The sequence below is a fragment of the Carlito syrichta genome, unplaced genomic scaffold (assembly GCF_000164805.1).
Source record: "Carlito syrichta isolate Samal-C Ts95f unplaced genomic scaffold, Tarsius_syrichta-2.0.1 Scaffold310000, whole genome shotgun sequence".
Classification (NCBI taxonomy): domain Eukaryota; kingdom Metazoa; phylum Chordata; class Mammalia; order Primates; family Tarsiidae; genus Carlito; species Carlito syrichta.
The window spans coordinates 91,486-96,496 of record NW_007254096.1 but is presented as its reverse complement, the minus strand read 5'-3'; positions in this window follow the sequence as shown (position 1 = coordinate 96,496).

The following is a 5,011-nucleotide window of genomic DNA, read 5'->3' as shown; positions in this document are numbered from 1 at the left end:
CCCGCGGGCTCAGGCAATCCACTCACCTAGCCTCCCAAAGGCGCGGGATTACAGGCTGAGCCACCGAGCCCGGCTACATACTTGTTTTAAGATAATTATCCTTGGCTATAGGGGTCAATAGCGAGGGGAGCACCAGTCCAAGGCTGAACAGGCAGTTGCTGGGCCAATGTCTTTGCAGAAGTATTTTTCGCATAAGACTATGATGGCGTTTGTGAAAGGTTGTGGTTTTTTTCAATCTTTTATCGCAGTTCTTGTTACCAGGTATTTGTTTTCTTTGATTCGATTTGTCAAGAGTTTTTGTTGTTGTTGTTAACACAAATGACTTTTTTTTTTTTTTTTAGAGAGATGAGGTCTCACTATTTTGCCCTGGCTGGTCTTGAACTCCTGGCCTTAAGCAAGTCTCCCACCTCAGCCTCCCAAAGTTCTGGGATTATAGGCATGTGCCATGGTGCCCAGCTGTGACTCTATTTTAATTCTAGCGCCTTTCATAATTGACTACTATTGACAGACTGTTGACTACTAATTAGACAGTAATGTTAAACATTAACTTATAGACAACAGATAAGTTGCAAATGATTTCTGTCCAGTGGTTATGAATTTCTTACTATGAGGATAGTCACCAGTTCTGTACCTAATTTAGCAATCTCATCACTGCCTTCTTTCTTTCACCAGTGGCAGTATACATGTATTTCATTTGAAACCACCTTATTGCGTAGGCAACAGACTTAGGCAGTTCTTTTTTAAACAGTTTATGCAAATACTCAGACTAAGCTCTAATAATGGTCACTCCCAGGATGGTCTGAACATTCCACCTGCAGAAAAGTTAAAACACTGTCCACGCCTGAGGATTTTCTGGAGCCTCACAGGTACTAATCTCAGCAGGGAGGTGGGATTTACATAACTCACACTTTCCCTGGTTTAGAAACTTATTGATTCAAATATGCAAAAAAGCCTGGGGCAGGGACTGAGTAGGTGTGAACGACAGCCTGATGGCTCCGCTTAGCATCAATTAGCATTTCAAAAAGTGTCAAGTTGCTGGAAGACCTTTTTAAAATTGCTGCTAATGGGAGGTTCTAGAGGGAGCAATGGAGCTATCTAGGTACAAATCCCCTGCAAGGGAAAGGTATCCAACAAGGGGAGAGGGAGGGAGTGAAATGACGGGTGGGCTAGAGCTTCAGCCATAAGAATGAAAAGAGCACTTACATCATGGGATTCTGGAATCCTTAAAGATAGGTTCTCCACAGAACTTCTCGAATTTTCCAACCCTGGTGGATTCTCATCCCCAAGGTTGGCCCCTTGCCTTTAACATCCCTGTGTGTAATGCAGAGACAGCTCCAAAGCTAAGGGGGAAAAAAAGATGATTTTCTGTTCCCCGCTGTCATTTGATTGTATCCTTTTAAAGGAAATAGAGCCCATCTGCACAAAATCACTCCCTTTTCATTACTGAGGCTATTTTCCCTCTGAGCAGTCGAGGGTAGGAGATGGCAGGAAGCTGAAAAGCTGATATGACTTACCCAGAGTGGAAATCAACAAAGACCGCCCAAATGAGAACAGTCAAAGACGGTCAGCCACAGCCTCAACACAGCAGGGTGTCAGGCAGAGACTCCAAGGAAGGCAGAGGACAGCTTTATAGTGGAGAAAGGGAGCCTGCAGCTGCATTCTGACTAGAGGCTGTTGGCATGGGGAAGCTGGAGACAGGCCGACTACATGTGGGACATCCCATGTGATTGTTTGGGGTACATATTTGGCTTTCTCTGTCTGGTTCCAAGTTGAGGAAGGGGCAGGGATAAAAAATAGAAAAGCTGCTGATTGCAGACCCTTCTTGGCTGGTTGCTGCAGAGGTTGTGGGTAAGAATACCATCGTGCTGTATATGGTCTGGCCATTATCAGTAGAATCTGTCTCTCACCAGGGTCATGTTCATCATAAAAATTAGGATAAACAGAGGAAACGACTTGTTCTCTATCACAGTTAGGACTCCTACAAATCTGGAGCGCAAATGGCAACCGGTTCAGGAACATCTACTTTTATGCCAGAAACAGCAGTCAGGGGAGCCCTTGTCTCCTCGTTTCATGGTCACCAGGAAAGCGGACTGCTCGGGCCAGCTGCCAGTGGCTGTTAGAGTGAACTGCTGAGCTGTGGTCCAAGGATCTGAGGGTGCTTGGCTGCCACGATGCCTCTTCCAGGCTTCTTGAGCAGCAAACTGCCAGATGTTTCATTTGGAGGCCTCTGAATCAAACAGCACATTTGCTGGGGCCAGACCCGCTGTGGCCAGACCCGGGAATGGGCAGGATGCCTGCGTGGTGAGGTGAGAGACGAGGGAAGGGCAACTGTGGAGCCTGAAGACTAACTCTCTGAGGATGGCCCACTGATCCACCCGTCCAAGAAGCCTCCGGGCCAAAAGACTGAAGAGACAGAGCTGGAGGAAAAGACCAGTGTGAAAGATGGGTCAATCAGCAGAAGAAATGAACCAAGGAAAACTAGAAAACCCGAATAACTTGCTGTCACCACAGTTCACTAAGTTGGAACGGAATGCTTCTGAACTTCGATCAGGCTGCTCAGAACAACATGACCGAGAATGGAGGAAGTGCTCTCAACTACAGCTGGTCACAGTTGCCCAAAGGGACAGACTGCTCAAAAGGAACTTTGGGTCTTTTCTCTCTCTTTTCACCAAAAGGAGGATCCCTGTTGCTTACATCGTGGTTAAAGTTGGCCGTTTGGATGGAATGTCTTTCTCATTTGCCTTCCTTCTTCCTCCCTCAGAGCCTTTGCTCTCAGGCTGGAGAAGTGTTGAGGAAAAGATGCCAAACTCTACAAGGTATTTTTAAATGGTTTATTCTTGAACTAAACTTTGAGGACTTAAGTCCAGAGCACCGATTATCAGGAGATGCCAAGAATGCCCGCGGTGGTCAAACGGTGGTATGGTTATACACATTTTAGGAAAGTAGCAGTTACAAGAAACCACAAATCCATACATGTGAGCTTTTCATTGGTTTGGTCCGGGAAGGAAGGACATTTCCAAACCTCGCAATGTCTTGCAGTTCACAGGTGGATTCAAAGATTTCTTAACTAGTAATTTGTATTTCCTATCTAAGGGATTTGAGAAATCAGTAGAGGAGATACTTTGTTAAGATAGGGGATAGAGCCGGGCTCAGTGGCTCAGCCTGTAATCCCGCACCTTTGGGAGGCTAGGTGAGTGGATTGCCTGAGCCCGTGGGTCCGAGACCCGCCTGGGCAGCGAGACCTCATCTCTACAATAAATCAAAAAATCAGCCGGGCCTGGTAGCGCATGCCTGTAATTCTGGCTACTTGGAAGGCAGAGGCAGAAGGATCACCGGAGCCCAGCAGGTCGAGGCTGCGGTGGCCGGGAGCGGCCGCTGCACTCTAGTCTGGGCGACAGAGTGAGACTCCAACTCAAAAAAAGAAAAAAGATAGGGGATAGAACTGCAGGTTTGGCCCAGCGCGGTAGCTCACTGGTCTTAAACTCCTGGGCTCAAGCAATCCTCCCACATTGTCCTTCCAAAGTGTTGGGATTACAGGCATGAGCCACTGCTCCTGGCCAAAGGAAATCTTTGAATCTACCTATAACCTGCAAACCCCCACTTGAAAATGCCCCACTTTCCTGGACCAAACCAGTGTAAATCTTTCATGCGTTTATTTACAGTTTCTTGTAACTTCTGTCCTCCTAAAATGTATATAACCAAGCTCCAATTCAACATGTTCTCAAGATCTCCTAGAGATGGGGGTCATGGGCCTAGGTCACTCAAATTTGGCTCAGAGTAAACCATCTTAAATATTTTACAGAGTTTGGCATCTTTCATCAACATAGTCATGCCCTGCTCTCTGGAATGCAAACATAGACTAAGTTGGTGTGACATTTTACCGGCAGAGAAACCCTGACGCTATTTTGAGAGACCTTGGGGGAACATTTCCTTTGTGGCACCAAGGATTTCCTCTCTCACTGGTAGCAGATGGGATGAATAAAACAATTGTCTCTTTTTAAAAAGTGATATATACAAGGATTAATACACTCCTTTCTAGAACATGTACTGTGTGTATGCAACAAGTATGCAGTTTTGCAAATTCTCAGTTAATTTTTCCTCCTTGTTTAGAAATCCTGCTTATTTATAACTAGAAATAATTCTAGTGTCGACTAGGGGAAGTTTGTCTCACTGTGTCCTCCATGAGGTAAGGACATTGTGAGCCTATGACAATTTTAACACAGAATTTCTGCCCCAAATAAAGAGATAGAAGTTAGTCATGGTCCCTTGCCCCCAGGAAAGGTTGTAGAGATGCTCAGTCATAGTCCTCTCTGTGTTTTACCCCTGAAGACATGTAAACTGAACTCACTCTGGGAAGTTGGTCTGGCAGTTGGTTCCCACTTTCAGATGGGGAAAGGAGCAGCCAGAGAACGTGTGGTTTTTATTGGACTTGCCATTCGCAGAGAAATAGCAAGAAACCCCTTGCCTGCTGTTTCTTGGAGTCTCGTGCTTTATATCACATTGCAATAAAAAGAAGGAGCGTATGACCAGGCTCCGACAGGGATACATTCCTAATTTTGACAGGTCCTAAAATAAGCAGCAAGAATTTAAATGGCTTAGCCAGGGTCATCTGACACCCAGATCTCCTGACTCTAAACCCAAAGTTCTTTCCACTTAGCCTCAAAGGCCAGGTTTCCTGAAGCTGAAGGGCAGACAGATGGCACCCAGGGCAGGTGTCCAGTGAGAGCCTTCACTGACCTCCTGTTTCTTCTGAAGACTAAACCTGACTGTTTTTCCTCTTATCCAAACTCCTAACTAAAAAGCTTGTGGAGTCATTACCTGATAAGGACTCACCAGACAGGGTTTCATTACCCTATTATCCTATATTCTAAAGTTTGCTTTCCAACCTGACTCTGGCATAACATAATATAGAAAGTTTATGACCCTGCAAAGCCATCTCTTACGGATTCCCAGACTCCAGAGAGCTTTGTAAGACACTTAACTATCCTCCCTGAAGTCTGCCATGTTTAGG